Source organism: Mesoplodon bidens, assembly GCF_964165515.1.
Source record: "Mesoplodon bidens genome assembly, chromosome: 13".
Taxonomy (NCBI): domain Eukaryota; kingdom Metazoa; phylum Chordata; class Mammalia; order Artiodactyla; family Ziphiidae; genus Mesoplodon; species Mesoplodon bidens.
This window is the reverse complement of record NC_138169.1, coordinates 15,972,410-15,993,401: the sequence shown is the minus strand read 5'-3', so window position 1 is coordinate 15,993,401 and position 20,992 is coordinate 15,972,410. Positions and strand designations below refer to the sequence as shown.

Below are 20,992 nucleotides of genomic sequence, written 5' to 3'. Positions count from 1 at the left end.
TCACTTAAAACACTCAGGTGGCAGCTCATTGTCCCACACCTACTCGGAGATGGTTTCATTTCAGCACATGTCAATTGCCTCTCCCATCTGAGTAGCATTTGTTGCAGGGTGTAGATGGACCGTAAGTCATTCGGCTGATCCTCCGTTGAGAACAATCAGGCTGTCATCTGCCTCCTGTTGTGCACTTGTAATTAGAGTGTCACTTGATGGATGAGAGGATAGGAAAGTGAAGGACTTGCCCAAGGTCATGTAGCTCTTTGGTGGCAAAGCTGGCATTGGAACATAGGTCTCCTGACCCTGGCCCACCTTGTTTGTGGTTCCTCCACAAAGCTGCAGGGGCTTTGGGGGAAAGGAGGAGCATGGCACTAAACCCCAAAAGGCCACTTTGGGTGATGGGTGTAGACAAACCCCCTGCTTCTGGGTAGTGTCTCACTCAGCCATTCTCTTAATTCTCTTAACAGGGTTACAGCCACCAACAGCCTTCTTCCTGTGCCCCGTATGTCCCTCGGCTCCACTCTGGCACGGCAGCTCAGCAAGCCCCAGGATACCTCCCTCTGATGATGGGTAAGTCACTGATCACCGCTGAGACCCAGCTGAGAGCAGGATCTATTTAAAGAAGCACAAGTTTCCAGGTGCTGAGTCACACTGGGCTGGACCAGGCAGTCTGAGTCCAGGCAGCGTGGATGTTCACTGCACAGTGGCCACTTCAGCCTGGCTCAGACTCTGGCAACCACCCCAAAGAGGCTCTGAGCTGAGACGCCACATTTAATAAGATGAAACATGGCACCTCAAGCCCCACATCAGTTTCTAGATTTTAAATGTAGGTATTTTCATTTCCTCCTCACTGACCACTACTCTTTAGTATAATGGTGATCAATCAGCCAAAATTGCTGTCACAGAGACCCAGATTTAAATCCCAGCTCTGCTGCTTACTAGCTGTGTGACCCTGGGCAAGTTGAATAGACTCTCTGAATCTCAGTGCCCTCATTTGTAAAGTAGGGTTAATAGCTAACTTCTAGAGTGTAGAAGAGAGATAAATGCAGCAGTATATGGTAAGCCCATATCATGCACCTGGCATATAGTAAGCACTCTACAACTAATAGCAAATAAATTAAGTTAAATACACATTCAGCATTATGCTAGGCACAATGTGATATGATGCCTGCTCTCATGAGAGTTGTTTAAAGAAGACATAAACTTGTGAAATTATGATTCACAAATCTGAATGATGCAACATTCAGACAGTTACTGAGAATGTGCTTTGGTTCACTCAAGGCACTGACTGAAGGAATGCACAAGTGGTTTGTGTCCTCAAGCCACTCACTATCTAATGGGAGAGACTCGCAGACATATGGTTACAGCACAATGTGAAACGTTCTCAAATACGTTTAAATTGATATGGGAATCCAGGTCAAGGAGCAGCTAATTCTGCCTGGGACATTCTGAAAGGTAAAACACCGTGGCAGATACATGGCATATGTGACATCACTCTCCAGTCTACGTCTGTGGCAGACATTGGTCATCCATCTTGGCACTGAGCACAACACAGTGACCTTCTGCATCGTTCTCAACACAGTGTTCCAGACAGCTATAACCAGTCAGTCAACACTGATATGATGAATGCTATCTGCCAGTTAAAAAAGTGTTCAGCAATGGGATACAGATAATTAGAACTCTTGATCTCATGGAAGAGAACTGGTCTGGAGAGAGGCATGAGGAGACTTGAAATCCAGTTGTGGCTTTGACATGTATACCATGTAGACTTGGGTCACTTAATCTCCTTGAACTTGGTTTCCTCTAAGTGACTCTGATTCTTGGTGTTCTGAGACAAGAGAGGTGGATCCAGTTTGGGTGTTCAAGGAAGGCTTACCACAAGTGGTGACATTTCAGGGGGCTTTGAAGGAAGGGCATATTTGCATCAACAGAGAGCTGTGTGTGCATGTATGTGTGTGTGTGTGCACCCACGCATGCACATTCTAAGAGTGTGAGGGAACTGGTAAGTAGGCAATGGGCGGATTTCAGAATCTACCCCCATCTACCTTCTCCAAAATAAAAAGCAAATACACCCCCTGTAGTCTACTCTGTGGAGTGGGGAAACTATAGTGGGGGTCCAATTGCAATACCTGCCAGGAGACAGTCACAATCATGGAAAAAGTGGGTCCTTCCAGGGAAGTCTGCGTGTGGGGAGGGGCTCTGTGAGAGGTGGGGGCCAGTGGGTGGCAGCAACCTGCTGCTCCTACCTTTTGCATTTCAAATTATGTCCCTCAACAAGGGTCCCATTTATCTTCTCAGCAGGGCCAGGTGACCTGAGCCCATGAGGACACCCGCTGATGGGTGGAAAAAGTGTTTGCCATGCAGACCTGTGACCCACAGCTGTGCCCTTGGAGGGGCTGTCCTCCAAAATGAAACCGGGGCAGAGCCATGTACAGCTTGGTTCAAGCCTTTCCTATGTACTTTTCTCATTCCACCTGTAGCTCAGTTGACCACTCAGCAGAATGGTTCCAGTACGTAGAATCCTCAGTCACACTGCTTGGGTTCACATTCTGGCTCTGCACCCTCTTGCACTGTTGGTGGGAATGTAAATGGATAAGCCACTATGGAGGACAGTATGGAGGTTCCTTAAAAAACTAAAAATAGAACTACCATATGACCCAGCAATCCCACTACTGGGCATATACCCTGAGAAAACCATAATTCAAAAAGAGTCATGTACCAGAATGTTCATTGCAGCTCTATTTACAGTAGCCAGGACATGGAAGCAACCTAAGTGTCCATCGACAGATGAAAGGATAAAGAAGATGTGGCACATATATACAATGCAATATTACTCAGCCATAAAAAGAAATGAAATTGAGTTATTTGTAGTGAGGTGAATGGACCTAGAGACTGTCATACAGAGTGAAGTAAGTCAGAAAGAGAAAAACAAATACCATATGCTAACACATATATATGGAATCTAAAAAAAAAAAAAAAGAAGGTTCTGAAGAACCTAGGGGCAGGACAGGTGTAGATGTAGAGATGTAGAGAATGGACTTGAAGACACAGGAAGGGGGAAGGGTAAGCTGGGACAAAGTGAGAGAGTGGTATGGACATATATACACTACCAAATGTAAAATAGATAGCTAGTGGGAAGCAACCACATAGCACAGGGGGATCAGCTCGGTGCTTTGTGACCACCTAGAGGGGTGGGACAGGGAGGGTGGGAGGGAGACGCAAGAGTGAAGAGATATGGGGATATATGTTTATGTATATCTGATTCACTTTGTTATACAGCAGAAACTAACACACTATTGAAAAGCAATTATACTCCAATAAAGATGTTAAAAAAAAAATCTGGTTCTGCCATTTCCAAACTCTGTGACCTTAGGCAGGTGATTTGACCTCTCTGAGCCTTAGTTTCCTCATCAATAAAATACCGGACAATAATAGTACCTACTTCATAGAGAGGTGTGTAGATTCAGTGAAAAAAATCTAGGTAAACACAGTGTAGTACCTGGCTTATCATAAATATTCACTAAATATTATTATTTCATTATAAGTTATAATTTTTCCTCTTTTACCCTGTCTTCCCCCTGATGGATTGTAAGTGGTTGAAGCAAAAAAAAAAAAAAAAAAAGCTTTTTGTTCAAATAACTGAAGGATCTAATATTATTGGCCTCAGGTATGGCTGGATCTAGGGACTCAAATAATACCATCAGGACTTTCTCTTCCTCTCAGATCTATTTCCCTTTGTGTTGGCTTCGTTCTTCAGTATGTTCATTCTTGCTAGTGGCAATTCAGGTATACCTCTATCCATTGTGATAACACCAGGAGAAATGGAGATCCTTTCCATTTCTGGGTCCTGAGAGAATCTAGAATTGCTTCTCATTGGACCACTTTGTCATGTGCCCATCCTTGATCCAGTCACTATGACCAGGAAGATGGAATAAACTGATTGGTCAGATTTGGGTCATGTGTTCATCCCTTGGGAAACCACAGGGACTGAGAGTGGACCAAAGGTCATGGAAGTGGTAGAGGGGAAGGTGTGATGTTTCAACTGAATATGTGTTATTACTGTTATGCCCAAATTCCAGTTTTTGGGGAAGAAAGGCCAGCCTCCCTAAATTTGGACTCTGAGATGTTAGGGGTGACTTGTGAGATTATTTCTGCCCACAGCAAGGGTAGAAGCAGTTAAGAGAAGACTCCACAGGTCCCTGATGTTCCTCACAGAACAGAGAATGGACAAGCAATGCTTGTTTCCCAGAAGCAGACCCTGAGATGAGGATTCATGTGAAAAGGATTTATGAGGAAGCATTCTCAGGGGAAACTGGGAGGGGAAGGAGGGAAATAGGGATCTCAAGGGAAGGAAAAGAGGCCATGCAGGGACATGGTACCAAGGACAGTTCCAAGGGAGTAATCTTCACTTAATCCTGCAGGGGCAGCTCTGGAGACAGTGTAGTCAAACCTTGGAGTTGTCCCTATAAGGAGGCGAGAGGGTTGGAGTATTTGCGTCCCTGCACCTGTCAGTCACTAGTTAAGGGAATTCCCAGACTCTTGAGGTTCTTTGTGTCACCTGTGAGGCAGCCAGCATGCATGAAAATGGTAAAGGGATCCAAGGCAATCTGGATGGAGCCCTGACAGTGGTTGCCACTCCTCCCCAGAGCAAAATAGCTCAGTCTTTAGAGCCCAATTCAAACCCTCAGCAACAGAATTCTGATTGGTACTGTGTGAGTGTGTTGACCACCCCTTTCTCAAACAGGTGTGGCTGGGGGATTGTGTAGGACATTAAACGGCCCATTTGAAGGAAGGTTGTAGGTGGAGCAGGGTTAATAAGAAAGAGCTAAGGGGAACCGGTCACATCCCTAGTACAGAGATGTTCCTCAGCAAATGTCTGTTGGAAGAATGCTGTGTACCTGGCGCCGGGGCAAGGTTCCTAGCGGATGCAAAGATGGCAAAGACAGAGCGTCTTCTTTGAGATAACACGGGGATAGTGGTTTCCCCACCAGCCATGTGAATTTTTCAAGGGCTAGGACCACATCTTATTGAGGCTTCTATTCACACAGATCTAGCACACAGTAGGTGCTTAGTAAATGTTGGTTAAGCTGAATTGCTGTTTGTTGAGTTCAGCTGTGGGGAGGCAGTGCTGTTGGCATTTTGCTCCCACCCGCCACTGCCCACCTCCTTGATCTCACCCTCGGCCATTTCCTCTGACTCCACCCAGAATGAGAAGGACCCACCAGGGCAGCAAGGAGGTTCTAGAGTGGAACCCTGCTGAATAGGATGTCACGATGTTTGAGTTTCAGTCACAGCCTTGCCTGACTGTATGAAATCAGGGTCCCCACTTCCCCAGTCCAATGAGGGGCCTTGCTGGGGTCCTTGTTCACGCCACCATTCAGAAATGCAGTTAACGACGTGGTCAAATAGTCAGTGTTGGAGAATAGTCAGTGTTCTGAGGTCAAGGCCAGCTCTTCCACTCTCTGGTTTGCCTTTGGGCTAGTTACTTGACCTTTCAGTGCTGCAGTTTCTCATCAGAAAACTGGCATGGTAATGACAGCTTTTCCTTGTGGGGCTTTTGTGGGGATTGGATAAGATGTTACAATATTCTTCAGCCATAATGGACTGATACAGGCTGCAACATGGAGGAACCTTGAAAACAGGATGCTGAGAGGAAGAAGCCAGAGCTGAAAGGTCACACACTGTGTGATCCCACTTATGGAAAATGTCCAGAGTGGGCAAACCTATAGAGACAGAAAGTAATTAGTGGTTGCCAGAGGCTGGGAGCAGGGAGAATGAGAAGTGAATTTCTAACAGGTACAGGGTTTCTTTTGGGGGTGATGAAAATGCTCAGGAATTAGATAGCGTTAATGGCTGCACAGCCTTGTGAACATTTAAAAACTACTGAACTGTACAATTTTATTTTTTATTTTTATTGAAGTATGGTTGATTTACAATGTTGTGTTAGTTTCAGGTGTACGGCAAAGTGATTCAGATCTATCAAAATCCATATATATCCTTTTTCAGATTCTTTTCACTTACAGGTTATAACAAAATATTGAGTATAGTTCCCTGTGCTATACAGTAGCTCCTTGTTATTTATCTTCTTTATATATAATGGTGTGTATATGTTAATCCCAAACTCCTGATTTATCCCTCCCCACCCCCACTTTTCCCCTTTGATAACCATAAGTTTATTTTCTATGTCTGTGGGTCTATGAACTGTACAATTTTAAATAGTGAGTTTTATGGTGTGGGGATTATATCTCAATTCAAACAAGCAAACAAAAAGATGTGGTTTGTAAAGTCCCTAGCTCACAGCAAGTACTCGATGAATTATCTTCCCACTGGGTTATTGCAGTGACCTCCTAACTGGTCTTTACACCTCTCCCCTTGCTCCCCATCAGTGCACTCAGTGGTTTGTAAGTTCACGTCACTCCGGCTCTCTCAACTCTTCTGTGGCACCTGTCTCTCTGAGTAGAAGCCCAGGTCATTACAATGACCTATAGGACCCTCACCATCAGGCTCCTGGCTTCCTCTCTCATAATATCTCCTGGAATTCTTCCCTCGGTCTCTCTGTTCTGGCAATATTAGCCTCTTGCTGCTCCACAAACACATGCTAGGTATGTCCCTACCTCAGGGCCTTTGCACTTGCCATACCCTCTGCCTGAACAAACGTCCCTTAGATGTCTGCTGGGCTTGCTCTTCTGCCTCCTTCAGGTGATTGCTCAAACATTACCTTCTCAATGGGACCTTCCCTGACCATTCACTGTATTTAAAATAGAAACCTCTTACCTGGGTGCTCCCTATTCACCTGCCCAGATTATAGTAGCACTTAAACGTTTATTGCCAGAATGTCATGAGGGCAGGATTTCTGTGTGTCTTGTACACTGCTGTGTCCCCAGCACCTGGCACCATCAGTACTCAATATTTTTTGACTGAGTAAATAAGTGTTAGTGCCTACTATAATTGCTAATAAACTTTCTGAGACTTTTGATCTTTTTATTTTCCTCTCACGAATATGTCTTGCAGATTTCAACCTGCCACTGTTTTGAGGCTTCTTTCTTCCTTCCAGCGTATTCCTACTGGGTGTTGGTTTTAGAGGTGTTTTAGAGGTAAACATTGTCCTTGTGGTATAATTATGAAGTTGCTCTAGAAAATAGTTTCATCTCCCTTTGAAGTGAATCCTCTTCTTCTTGAAAAGGCATCGGAACCCCCCTACTGAATTCTTCACCACAGCAAAATTAGTTTCCTAAAGCTGATGGGGAAGCTGATTTGTGTATTGCTGTCAGTTGGAAGACTTTGAAATTAATTGTCTTAGCTAACCTTGTTGAGATCTAACCATGTTATGTTTAGTGTGTAAAAGCATTATCTCCTCATTGGTGTCTGGCGGCATGTGGGTCCTGCCTTATTCTCTCTTCAGCAGGAGAATGTAATTTTTGTTGGTTTCAGAATTAAGATGGAGAGCTAAGTGGTTGTGGGAAGAACTCTCAGATTGGGAGGCAGATTTTAGAATTTCAATTCTAGAAATATCCCTGAAGTAGACTGATCATATGGCTTGGGGTCAGGCTATCCCTTCTGGACCTTTTGGAGGGGGTACATCCTGAAATAATTTTAAATTACATAAGTAACAGAGAATACATTTTTATAAAAAATTAAAATTTACAAGCAAAGCCAGTATCGCCTTTGACCATGACTCTCCCATGTTCCTAAAGTATCCTATTTGTTAGATGTTGATATTTCCAGATAATCTTCCATGCATCTCTGTATTAATATGTATAGTATTGTTATATGAATGTGTTTTACATAAATGTACAATACTGTAAGATTGTAATCACAACTGGCTTATTCCACCCAACATGTGTCTTAAAGTTCTTTCCATGTCAGTACATATATGTGTGTTATATATATATATATATTTTTTTTCTTTTTGCGGTATGCGGGCCTCTCACTCTTGTGGCCTCTCCCGTTGTGGAGCACAGGCTCCGGATGCGCAGGCCCAGCGGCCATGGCTCACGGGCCCAGCCGCTCCGCGGCATATGGGATCCTCCCAGACCAGGGCTCGAACCCGTATCCCCTGCATCGGCAGGCGGACTCTCAACCACTGCGCCACCAGGGAGGCCCATGTGTGTTATATTTTTAAATAGCTTCACGGTATTTCTACTGGTCAGCTCAGGCTGCACAACAAAATGCCACAGACTGGGTGGCTTAAACAATAGACATTTATTCCTCACATTTTTGGAGGCTGGGAAGTCCAAGATCAAGGTGCCAGATGAGGTGGTTTCTGCGGAAGCCCTCTTCTTGGCTCACAGCTGGCCTCCTTCTCTGTGTCCTCACATGGCAGAGAGAGAGCAAGTTTTGGTGTCTCTTCCTCATTTTACAAGAATGTTAATCCCACCATGCGGTCCCCACCCTCAGGCCTCATCTAAACCTAATTACCTCCCAAAGGACCCACCTCCTAATACCATCACCCTGGGGGTTAGGGACCCAGCATATGCATGTTAGTGGGGGGGAGGGCAACAAACATTCAGTCCATAACAGTATTCCATCATACAGATATGTCATTACTTACTTAGCCATTTTCTTTTCTTTTTTTTTTTTTACGTCTTTATTGGAGTATAATTGCTTTACAATGTTGTGTTAGTTACCGCTGTACAACAAAGTGAATCAGCTATACGTATACATATATCCCCATATCCCCTCCCTCTTGCGTCTCCCTCCCACCCTCCCTATCCCACCCCTCTAGGTGGTCACAAAGCATCGAGCTGATCTCCCTGTGCTACGCACTGCTTCCCACTAGCTATCTGTTTTACATTTGGTAGTGTATATACGTCCATGCCACTCTCTCACTTCGTCCCATTAACCATCTTCTTATTGATGAATGCTGTACTGTAGTTCTGTCATTCTTAAAGGGAGGAAACTGAACAAGTTAAACTTTAAATCATTTCCATTATAACGTGGGTATAATTGGCATCCCATGTGGCCCAGGCTTTGATCTGTGTCAGTTCAAAGAAATAACAGTTTGACCTAAAAATACAGTTGAACACTATTTAATGTATTACTGGGTTGTCCAGGAAATCCCCAAAGGCAGTGGTGTGGTGTGGTATGGGCAAGGGTCAAAGTTAGAAGTACATTCTTTTTAGTGTATTGGTATGTTTGTTGTTTTCAGGTATTATTTTATTTTGGCTGCATTGGTTCTTCGTTGTTGCACGCGGCTTTTTCTCTAGTTGCAGTGAGCTGGGGCTACTCTTCATTGCCGTGCGCGGGCTTCTCTTGTTGTGGAGACAGGCTCTAGGTGCACGGGCTTCAGTAGTTGTGGCTTGTGAGCTCTAGAGCACAGGCTCAGTAGTTGTGGCACACGGGCTTAGTTGTTCCGCGGCATGTGGGATCTTCCCAGATGCCAGGGCTTGAACCCGTGTCGCCTGAATTGGCAGGTGGATTCTTAACCACTGCACCACCAGGGAAGTCCCAAGTATTATTTTGATTCTTTTGATTTCAGGTAGAATTGTGTTTATCCTTATGGAGGTTGGCAAACCAGTTTTCTTTCCATTTGAATGATAAATGCACACATAGATAAGAGGTATACATGGTTACAAATTAAAAGACAGAAAAGGATATGAGGTTGAAATCCTCCCTCCCACATCTGTTCCCTAGTTCTCTTGCCAGAGACATGCGCTAATTCCAGTCTCTTATATATTCTCTTGTCTATGAAAGCAAATTGGCTTAAACACAAATGGTGCCATACTGAACGTAGTTCGGACACTTGTCTTTTTAATTTTTTACCTATGGAAAAATTCAAACATAAACAGAAGTAAAGAGAATGATATGCTAAATCCCTCTGTATTCATCATTCAGCTGAACAATTACCAGCATGTTGCCCTTGCTTTTTCAACTATATCATACATCTTGGACCTGATTCCATTTCAGTTTGTTCAAACTTGCCTCATTTATTTTCATGGTTGCTTAGGATTCTATAGTAAGACATCCCATAATTCACTTCACCAGTGTCCTGTTGATGGACATTTATATAGTTTCTAATCTTATGTCACTACAAACAATGCAGCAGTGAGTATTCTTTTACATCCCTCTTCGGGCACATATGGGAAAAGATCTGAAAGAAATTCCTGGAAGTGAAATTGCGGAGTCAAAGGCGAATGCATTTAGAATATTGATACAGATTGCCAAATGGCCCACTAATGGAATTGCATTAATTCTTGCTCTCACTTGTAGTATATGAGAGCGTTCATTTCCCCCCATGCTCATCAACATGATGTATTATCACTTTTTTTTTGTGTGTGTGGTATGCGGGCCTCTCACTGTTGTGGCCTCTCCCGTTGTGGAGCACAGGCTCCGGACGCGCAGGCTCAGCGGCCATGGCTCACAGGCCCAGCCACTCCACAGCATGTGGGATCTTCCCGGACCGGGGCACGAACCCGTGTCCCCTGCATCGGCAGGCGGACTCTCAACCACTGTGCCACCAGGGAAGCCCTATCACATTTTTTATCTTTAAAATACTCTCTGGTTATGTCTTCAGCCGTGTTTTTCAAACCGAGAAGTGAGATCTGTTTAGTAGGTTGTGAAGTCAATTTAGTGGGTAGAAATCAGCATAGAATAGAATAGAACATAACAGAGAACATCCTTTTTGATAAGGGGAAGTTTTGTTTTGTGAAACTTCTGCTTTGGTCACACATCTGGGTTTGTGTGTGTGTGTATATAAACTGGGTTGTGATGTAAAACATAGTTTTTACCGTGGGTCTTCATCTAAGGGGTTTGAAAAAGATTGCTCTACAGTGATGGCAGCTACTTTCTAGAACAATCTTCTCTCACTCTCAACTCTCACTCTAAACTTAACAAAAAGAAAATCTCCCAAATCCTCTCTTTCTTGCAGTTTCCCTTTCCCTTTCATCTCTCATCCTGTCCTTTGAGAAAAATATCCTGATGCAAATTCACTTCAGCCGGTCTCCCTTCTGTCACTCGAGCCCACCTCACCTCATGTCAGGTGTGCGTTGGTTTGTTTCACAAAAAGGAAGTTATTTACATTCAGAGTACGTCAGCCTTTCTGGTGAGGAAATGTCCTGTACATTACAGGGCATTTAGAATCCTTGGCCCCAGACACTAAATGCTAGGCGCATCCTCCTAGCCCCTGCAATTAAAAAAATGCCCCTTCTCTACTTTTCTGAGTTCCCCCTAGGAGACTGTACCGTCCCCAATGGAACGTCTTGCTGCTGGTTCTGGGGTGGTGGAAACGATGGCTGTAGCTGTACTTGAACAAACTTTGTCTCAGTCACCTTTGCTTTAAAGTCCTTCCTGCCTCAGAGCCTTCAGATGTGCTGTTTCCTCTGTTTGCAACACTCTAGGCCCCAATTCCCGCCCCCACCCCCACCCCGCCAGCTTGGCCATTTCCTCTATTTATCCTTCAGGTCTAAGTGCCACCCATTTCAGGAGGTCTCCCCTGTTAGAAGCTCTTTCCCTTCATCTCACTCTGCACAGTTGCATGCTATTCTATTTCTCATTTATTCGGTATATGACCTGAATCTCCCTCTAGTGTTTATGCTCCTCCACTAGGGCAGGGACCCCGGTTGTCCCATCCACAGATGTATCCCCAGTGTGGTGTCTCATATCTAGAAGGCAATCCGTAGATATTTCTAGAAAGAATGATTTATCTATGTTCTCGTTTAGTGTCAGAGGAGGTACTGCTGGACCAATGACCATATCCCAAGGGTATTAAATGACTCTGCCTCCTTTGGTGAGAGGCTCTTTGCCGTCCGCGAAATGATAGCCTGAGGAAGTTCTGATGAATTGTCCTAGGCAGGCATATCAGCCAGGGGCATGGCAGGAAGAGGCCAGAAACAGAGGCACATTCAACCCAGGAGATAAACCCAGGAGATCTATGGAAGGCAGGGTTTAGGGAATCTTCCAAATATTGTGCAACAACTAGGGGGCTTGAACCAGCAGGAGGTTACAGCTTTAGGTATTAAGGGATGAGGGGAGGGACAAGTTACCTGAAGCTTGAGAGAGAAAGTTGTGGAGAGCTCCACCTGACAGGGGCAGGGTGGCATTTGGCTAAGGGACTTGGCCAACCCGTGGTGACTCCACCGGAGTGGGGCATGGGAATAAATACGCCAGCTCTCTCTCCTCCCATCCCCTGACCTCCTGCCAGGGCCTCCCCTTAGCCGAACCCAATGGGCAAGGGAGCCCAATGATGCAGCCTATATAGGTCAGCCTCCTGTATGCTCAGTCCGTACAGAGCAGGGTGGACAGGGGTGGAGAGTGCTCTGAAGGAGAAACAGAGTTGACTGGGACAGGGATTTTTCTTAGGGGACAGTAATGGTGTGGCCTTGAGAGGCCATGGAATAGAGTGGTTAAGAACATGGGTGCCCGGGAGATCAGCTTGGTGCTTTGTGTCCACCTAGAGGGGTGGGATAGTGAAGGTGGGAGGGAGACGCAAGAGGGAGGAGATATGGGGATATGTGTATACATATAGCTGATTCACTTTGTTATATAGCAGAAACGAACACACCATTGTAAAGCAATTATACTCCAATAAAGATGTTAAAAAAAAAAACCAAAAACCATATGATCATAAAAAAAAAAAAAAAAGAAGAAGAACATGGGTGCCAGAGGCAATGTTCCTGGGTTTAGATCCTGCTCTTCCACCTCCTAGGTATGTCACTTCTCTCTGCCTCAGTTTCCTCATCTATAAAATGGGAATAATAATGGTGCCCAGTACATAGGGTTGTGTGGGCCATTGAATGTGTTATATAGCATGTCAAGTACTTAGACTAGTGATTGACACATGGCGAGTGCTCAATAATTGCTAGCTCTTATTAGTACTGTCATTGGGACATTGTTCTCCTAGGCTTGTAGAGAAATTTGAAGAGGAGGAGAAAATAAATAAGACCTTTCTTTGAGGGATGGGGCTTTGCAGAAGCAAAAAGAGGTAAAATATAATGATGGTGGAATTGGTTCCCTGGTGTGGAAAAGATCTTTCATTTCTTTTCCATTATGAGGCTTGACCCCAGCTTTGAAATTTTGATTGCTAGTACGAATTGAGTTTACTTATTTTTCTCACTTTCAACACTGTCATCTTTTTTTCAGAAAAATAATCTATAGGCTGATGGAACATACTTGAATGGAGAGATTAAATTAGTTTTCATTTGCTACTTTGAAATGTTTTAATCCCCTGAAGAGAAAGATTAAAGCTCTTTACAGAGGGTAGGGGTGTATTTTTTAAAAATTAATGTTGATATTCAGCATTCCACAGAATCTTCCTTCATTTCCTGGTGTCAGTGGATAGAATCATTTTGTTGCCCACATTACCGCCAGGCCATAGTGAAAGGAGAAGCAGGGGTTGGGGGAGGGCTGAGAGTACTGGAAAGGAAAATCAAATAACAAGTTTGCTTCATAAAGAAAGGCACAAGGGAAGGGAAGGATACCAAGAAGATGTACCAAAGCACGTCCTAACAAAGGAACCAACCATGTTGTGAAAAAATATATATCTTCTCTATCTTTAGATATCTATGGATTAATTGAACTATAGGGACAGATCTCTATAGAGATAGACATAGATATACAGATATATATAAATAGGTATTTTGGATTAACAAATTTTTAATAAGGGCAAAGAGTTTGGAATGAATGGAGAACTCTTTGAAGCATGAGAGACAAAGTCTCAGACTGTCACTGCGTACAAAGTGTTATGATTATTAAATGTGAATAAAATATTTATGATGAGGGAACACTAAACCTTGCCCAGTTGCCAGTGCCCTGGAGACGTCTGAGACCACTGAGTTGGGAGTCCAGAGAACTGGCTTCACCCTCTGGAAATTCCTGTCTTTGGTTTGTTACCCTTCCAAAACATTGCGTCTTCTCAGCCTTGTATCTTGATTATACTATGTCTACTGCTTCCCTTGCAAGGTTTGGGTTAGTGAGTATGAAAATCCTTTGAAGAGTATAAAAGTTGTATAAAGAACATAGTATATGTTTAAAGCATAATAATAAGCAAATGATAAGTATCCATTCATACAGGAAGATTCATTGTCTAGGTACAGTGTGCCAGGCATTGTGCTAGGCCCTGGGGATACAGGGGTAACTGACTACTTTGAGGGAGAGGAGAAACAGTGCTTGATGTGTAAGACAGTTGATAGAGATTAAAATTTGTTCTAAGATACTGTCTTGGAGGAGGATAGAGAAATGGATTCATTTTAGATTAAGTCCCATATGCATGTTAAAAGGGGAAGGTAACCACTGAAAGAATAGAAAGAATATATAACTTTCCTATTAGCAGTGGGGGAAATAGGAGGCAGGAGAGGCAGAGGGAGGACCATGCAAAAAGCAGGGTAAACAGAAAGCACAAAATAAGATGGTAGAGAAAAATTCAAATATCTCAGTAATAATAATAAATATAAATGGTCTAAACTTGCTAGTTACAAGATAGAGATCAGGGAATTCCCTAGTGGTCCAGTGGTTAGGACTCGGCGCTTTCACTACCGTGGCTCAGGTTGAATCCCTGATCAGGGAACTAAGATCCTACAAGCCATGTGGCATGGCCAAAAAAAAAAGAGATCAGAGATGGAGAGTGGGGAGAATCCAGTATATCTAACACATAAAAACAGAGAAAGGTTGAGTTGAAATACGTTTTTCCTCCCGGGGGTGGATTATAATTGTGTCCAACATCTTTTATCACTACTTTCATTTCCCACTTTCTCTAGGGACTTCATAATGAAGCTGGGATTGAGTTAAATTGGCTGGAGAGAAATCAAGGGTGGCAGAGAAAAGAAATGAGAGGGCATCTATTGAGTCAGGTCTGTGCTGGGTGGTTTTGAAAGGGAACAAACTTGTTTAGGATAGAAATGTTCATTCTGGTATAGCCTGTTAGTCAAACACTCAGACTGTGGTGTCGGACAGACCTGGACTGGGATTCCAATTCATTTAGTCATTCATTCACTCACTTAACTAATATTTATTGAATACCAGCTATGTGCTAAGAAATTTGCTGGGAAGTTGCTTTAATCGCTCCATGAGTTAGTTTCCTCATTGTATCAGTTATCTCTTCCTACGCTATGTTATGTAAGAAACAGTCACAAAACCCCAGTGGCACATAACAATAAACATTTATTACTGCTCACTAGTCTGTAGGTAGCCTGGGTGGAAATGCCAATCAGGACAGGGCTTGGCTAGTCTTTCTGGGTTTGCATAGGGGCTGTGGGACTCGGGGAGCCAGCTGGTCACAGATAGCCTAAGCTGGGCTTAGTTGTGTCTCATGTGACCTCTCTCATCTTCCAGCAGGACAGTTTGGGTTTATTACTGGGCAGGAGTTCAAGAGAGGAAGTAGAAGTTGCAAGGCCCCCTGAAGTCTAGGCTCCTGGCATTCTATTGGTCAAAGTAAGACACAGGGCAACCTGATTCAAGGAGTAGAGAAATTGTTCCATCTCTTGATGGACAGAGATGCAAAACCTCATTGCCATGTGAAGTCACATTGCAAGGGCTGTGGGTACAGGGAAAGGAAGAATTAGGGCCATTTTTGCAACCAATCTGCTACAAGCTTCTTGTTATGCTGAGGTAATATTAACACCTACTTCTTAAGAGTTATTGTGAGAATTCGGTGAGATCATGCATACAAAGCAGTGATTCTGAGCCAGGCTTGCTGGAAGGGCTCAGCAAATAATAGCCATTTCTGCTGCCGTTGTTGTTGGGATCATTAATGTTGTTATTATTATTGATCTGAGTCCTCCTCATCCCTGGGCAATCTGCTCAGTGCAGTTCAGAGGTTCAGATCCCCGAGCCAAGCTTTTTTTTTTTTTTTTTTGCCGTACGCGGGCCTCTCACTGTTGTGGCCTCTCCCGTTGCAGAGCACAGGCTCCGGACGCGCAGGCTCAGCGGCCATGGCTCACCGGCCCAGCCGCTCCGCGGCATGTGGGATCTTCCCAGACCGGGGCACGAACCCGTGTCCCCTGCATCGGCAGGTCGACTCTCAACCACTGCGCCACCAGGGAAGCCCCCGAGCCAAGCTTTGCTCCTGCATACCTGATTGCTTTTCCGCTTAATAAAGGAGCAAGTCAGTTGATGGAAAATTTCCTTGATTTTGCGAACACAGATGCCACTGTGTGTTAGCATCCTTTGGCCATTAGCTGTCAAGGCAGCCAGGGCAGAGATCTATTTAAAGAACACATAGGTGCCTTTGCTTTTTGCCATCAAAGCTGTGCCAGGGAAAGAGATACATCTGAAACAGGGGCAGAAGGGTCCTGATATAAGACAGACCTTCGTTTGCCACCTGCATTTACTCAAGAAAGTGGAATTAATTGCCTAATGAGGTTTGGTCTCCTCATGTTAATTAATGATGCCACAGCCAAATGTTAGTGGTTTGTTATTTGCTTTTATTTGCAAAGGAGAGGGATTGAGCCCTCAGTTAGAAATGCCTTACAGGCTGCAGTTTTGTTAAATTCTATAGTCCTGCTCACAATGCCTCAAGCAGGCTGGGTGCTCCTAGTTGAGGTAAGAGAAAAGGGGTCATTGAGTCTTGGCTTTGTTGGGGCTCTTGTTTATTGCCAAGGAAAGGATGACCAAGACGCTTTTCACCATGTGGGATAAACCTCAGCGTGGTTGATATTATGGGCCTGACATCAGCCTCCTTTCCAAGTGGGAGGCACCCACACTTGCAAAAAAGAATCTACATGTAGGGAGAAGAGCAGAACAAATTTATTGATATAAATCTCCACATATTTTAATTTTTTAAAAGAAGGGAAACACCTTCTTTTGAGTTCTACCCCAAAACAGAAGAGCCAGAGATGAAATGTGTTTGTGATTCATCAGAAAACAGACAGGTTTTATTTCTCTTACTTTTAGAAGTAGCTGTCTAGGTACTGGGTTCTGTCGAATGAGAGAGGAATTATATTTGGAAATCCTAATTGTGGAGAGGCTTTCTTTAAAAAGCAGTGTAAAGCCAAACTGGCTCCCACTGATGCTTCTTTGGTTGTTTCTTTTTTTTTCTTTAATCCTTCTGACACTCTGAAAGTAGTTCACACATGGAATTAAAGGAATCCATTTTGTCCATCCTTGATATTTACTTGACTTTGTAGTTCCTCTCTAGAAGCCCCAATCTCATCCTCTGGCCCTCACTTTGAAGAGTGATGTCGGAAAAATTATGAATTTAATTTTTTTAGTTGGAACGCTCAAATAGGCTAAAGCAAAAAAAAAATCCCACCAAAACAAAAAAAAAGAAAGGAATATATTGGCTTATATTATGGACAAGTGTAGGAGCTTCAGGCATGGCTGGATCCAGGCACTCAAATAATGGCATCAGGAATCAGTTTCTCACATCGCTCTCTCTTTTGCACAGACTTCAGTCTCAGGCTGGAGGGAGGCAAAGATTCCCTTCAGCAGCTCCAGACTTACTTTCTACCAGCTTAGCAATCCAATGTAGAAGGTATGCCTTCTTCCTAAGAGCACTAGCAAAGTTTCAGATAGGAATCTCATTGGCTTGCATTGGGTCACATGCCCTTCTCTGTACCAAACATTGGCTATTATGGCCAATCCAATAGACAAATTGGTCAGGCTTGGGCATGTGCCAGCCCCTGGAGCAGAGGGAGGCATCAGCTCCACCCAGACCTCATGGACCAACTATGGGGGAGAAATGATTTACTTGAAAGGCAGTCAGGAGCAGGGAAACGTGTGCTGCTCGGGCAAGGGTAACAGATGATTTTGGGATCATGCGCTAGTCTGGGTCCTTCAGGAAGCAGACACCAAGATGGGATTAAATATGCAAGGATTTAATTAAGGGAAACACCTATGGGAGAAAATAGAAAGGGAGCTGGGAAGGCTTGGAGAGCCATCAGACCCTGAGTGAAGGGGAGAGGGAAGGAAGATTCAGTGGGAGTGTCCTAGACTCCCTTGCATTGTAAGGAAGTTTCAGCAAGGCGTCAGGAAGCCTCTCCTGACAGTCTCTGTCAGAGGAATCCCATGTCTCCCTGATTAGGCCAGTTTTAGTATTCCTGCTGTGTTCAGTTACTGGCTGGGAACAGCCCATGAGAAGTGTGGCCTTGTTTGCACCAATGGATTTGAGAGCACAGCAGCTGGGGCCCTCAGTCAGTTACGCTTCCTGTAGTTGAAGTTCTATAAGGCACGTTCTCATGGCTCTCACAGATAATAACTCATATTTATAAAGTATATCATAGATTAAAAGGTGCTATAATAGGTCTTGGCTTAGTTAATGCCTGTGATACAAATAATATTGTCATCACCATCTCCCATTTTACAGATGGGGAAGGTAATACAGGAGAGGTGATGATTTGTCCAAGGCGCTCCACTAGTTAGTGAAGAGCTGGACTCAGATCCTGACCTGCCTCCTTACCTATCATAACCCCTCTGCACTCAGTTGAATTGCATCCCCCAAATTCATGTCCACCTGGAACCTCAGAATGTAACCTTATTTAGAAATAGAGTCTTTGCAGATATAATTAGTTACGTTAAGATGAGGCCATGCTGGATTATGGTGGGCTCTAAATCCAGTGTGACTGGTGTCCTTCTAAGAAGAAGAGATGAGGACTCAGCCACAGAAGAGACAGAGGGGAGAAGGCCATGTGGTGACAGAGGTAGAGATTGGAGTGATGTAGCCACAAGCCAAGGATTACCAAGGATTGTCAGCAACCACCAGAGGTAGGAGAGAGTCATGGAACAGGTTCTTCTCTACAGCCTTCCAAGAGAGAGCATGACCTTGTTGACATCTTGATTTGGACTTCTAGCCTCCAGAACTGTGAGAGAATAAGTCTGTGGTTTTAGCCATCCAGTTAGTGGTAATTTGTTATGGTGGCCCTAGGACACTGACACACCCTCTTAAAAGAACCTGTCACCCCTCTGGTTCCCCTCTCTGTTCATGCTGTGTGACTCTGCCCCCCACCCAGCACCATGGGTGTTGCTGATTGGATAAATCCAAAGCCACAGAGTCTGTGGTTAATTAGTAGAGGCATAGAAATGCTGAGCCAAGAAGATTTGCGTCATATGCAAGTCCAAGGATAGTGTGTGAAAAAGAGGCATAGTCATGTTGATACCATATACCCCCTGATGGGATGTGATAAGAAGGGATTCTTGCTCAAAGTCCATAACTCCAGTCTAATCATGAGAATCATCAAAAAAACCCAAATTGGGGAGATATTATACAGAATATCTGATCAGTACTCATCAAAAGTGTCATGGTCATGGAACAAGGAAAGACTGAGAAATTCACAGATTGGAGGAGTTTAAGAGATGAGATGACTAAATGCAATGTTGGATCCTAGAACGACCAAAAAAGACATAAGTAAAATCCAATGAAGTCAGTTAGTATCATACCAATGTTAATTTCTTAGTTTTGACAAATGTACCATGGTAACGTAAGATGTTAACATTAGGAAAAGATGAATGAAAGGTATATGGGAACTCACAACTTTTCTGTAAACCTATAATCATTACAAAATAAAAAAGTTTATTTAAAAAATGAGACAAGGGCTTCCCTGGTGGCGCAGTGGTTGAGAGTCCGCCCGCCGATGCAGGGGACACGGGTTCGTGCCCCGGTCCGGGAGGATCCCACATGCTGCGGAGTGGCTGGGCCTGTGAGCCATGGCTGCTGAGCCTGCACGTCCAGAGCCTGTGCTCCACAACGGGAGAGGCCACAACAGTGAGAGGCCAGTGTACCACAAAAAAAATAAAAATTAAAAAAAGAGACAAGAGGCAGAGAAGCAAAAGCAAAGAAATACTCTGGGGCCACTCAGAGATAGAGAGAAATCTTAGTTTGTGATGTACCTCTTTCAAATCATATGAGATCTGTCTAAATTTCATATCCTGTCCCTGGATATATCTGTCCATCCATCCATCCATCCACCCACCCACCCATTCATCCATCTATCCATCCATCTAACAAATTCTTATTGAGCATCTATTATATATCAGATACTATTCTAGGTTTTAGGGGTATAGCTGTAAAGGCTCTTAGGTGTCTGATCTCATGAAACTTATATTCTTATAAGAAGAACAGACTATGTGTCTACAGAGTTTAATAATAAACCATCAGATGGTGATAACTGCTATGCAGAAAACCAAAATAGGCAATGAGGGGGAGGTGATCAGAGAAGGCCTCTCTGAGGAAGTGACTTAAACTGTACCTGACAGACAAGAAGGAAACCTGCCATGCAAAGAACGGGAGGAAGTGCAGTCCAGGCAGAAGGAATGGCTGGTGCAAAGGCCCTGGGGTGGGAACAAGTTTGGGTGTTCGATAAACAGAACAAAGGCCTGAGGCCGAAGCATAGTGAGAGAGGGAAGGGTAGTAGAACGTGAGAACAGAGAAGCACAGAGTGGGAGTAGGGGGCAGATGATATAGGACCTGTAGGGCAGGTAAAATCGTTTTTTAAAAAAAGTACAGTGGGGAGATACCAGAGGGGATTTTAGGAGAGGGAATGACATGTTCTGGTTTGATTTTGAAGATATGCCTTTGGTTGTATGCAGAGGATGCACTGTAAGGACATAGGCTTGGAGGAGGCAACTGAAGTTTGCTGGTGAGTTGATAATGGCTAAGAGGCTGGAGATTGGACTCAACGAGATCCGTCTTTACAATAAGCCTCTCTTTTCACTCCAGCTACTTGGAGGGGTTTCTGTTTCTTGCAGCCACATATGCACTTCTGATGCCACATCTCATGTTTCCCCACTGTGCTGTGAGCTCTTCTGTGAAGTTAGCAAAGCTTTTTCTGTTAGTATGTCTTACTTTTCTTATTCCTTGTCTCTCCCCCCTTTTCTCCTCTCTGTGTAGCCAGAACTCTCATAATATTTCTCTTCGTGGGGCTCACTTTGGCCTGATGTCTGAGAAAACACCTCATGATCCCTCGTTTTTCTCTTCTTTCTTTAAAACTTACCTGCCCCATGTCCATTCAGTCAAGTCTCTTGAGAAGGATAGGGTGATAAATGTAATCTCAATACATTGGAAAGGAGTATTTTTCCAGATAACAGTGGCCCTTCTGTGGTGATTTTTACTGCCTTCAGACTGAACAGGCAT

The 20,992-nt window shown here is 44.0% G+C and overlaps 1 protein-coding gene across 4 annotated transcripts in view; it reads left to right on the top strand.

The window, feature by feature from the left end:
• Nucleotides 1–20,992, top strand: part of RPH3A (rabphilin 3A) — a 272,301-nt gene that overhangs the window by 144,148 nt on the left and 107,161 nt on the right. For all 4 annotated transcript variants that reach the window (XM_081253422.1, XM_081253423.1, XM_081253420.1 and 1 more), the window contains one exon: nt 462–564. The gene's annotated coding sequence lies outside the window, so the exon portion shown is untranslated. The remainder of the gene's footprint in view (nt 1–461; nt 565–20,992) is intronic.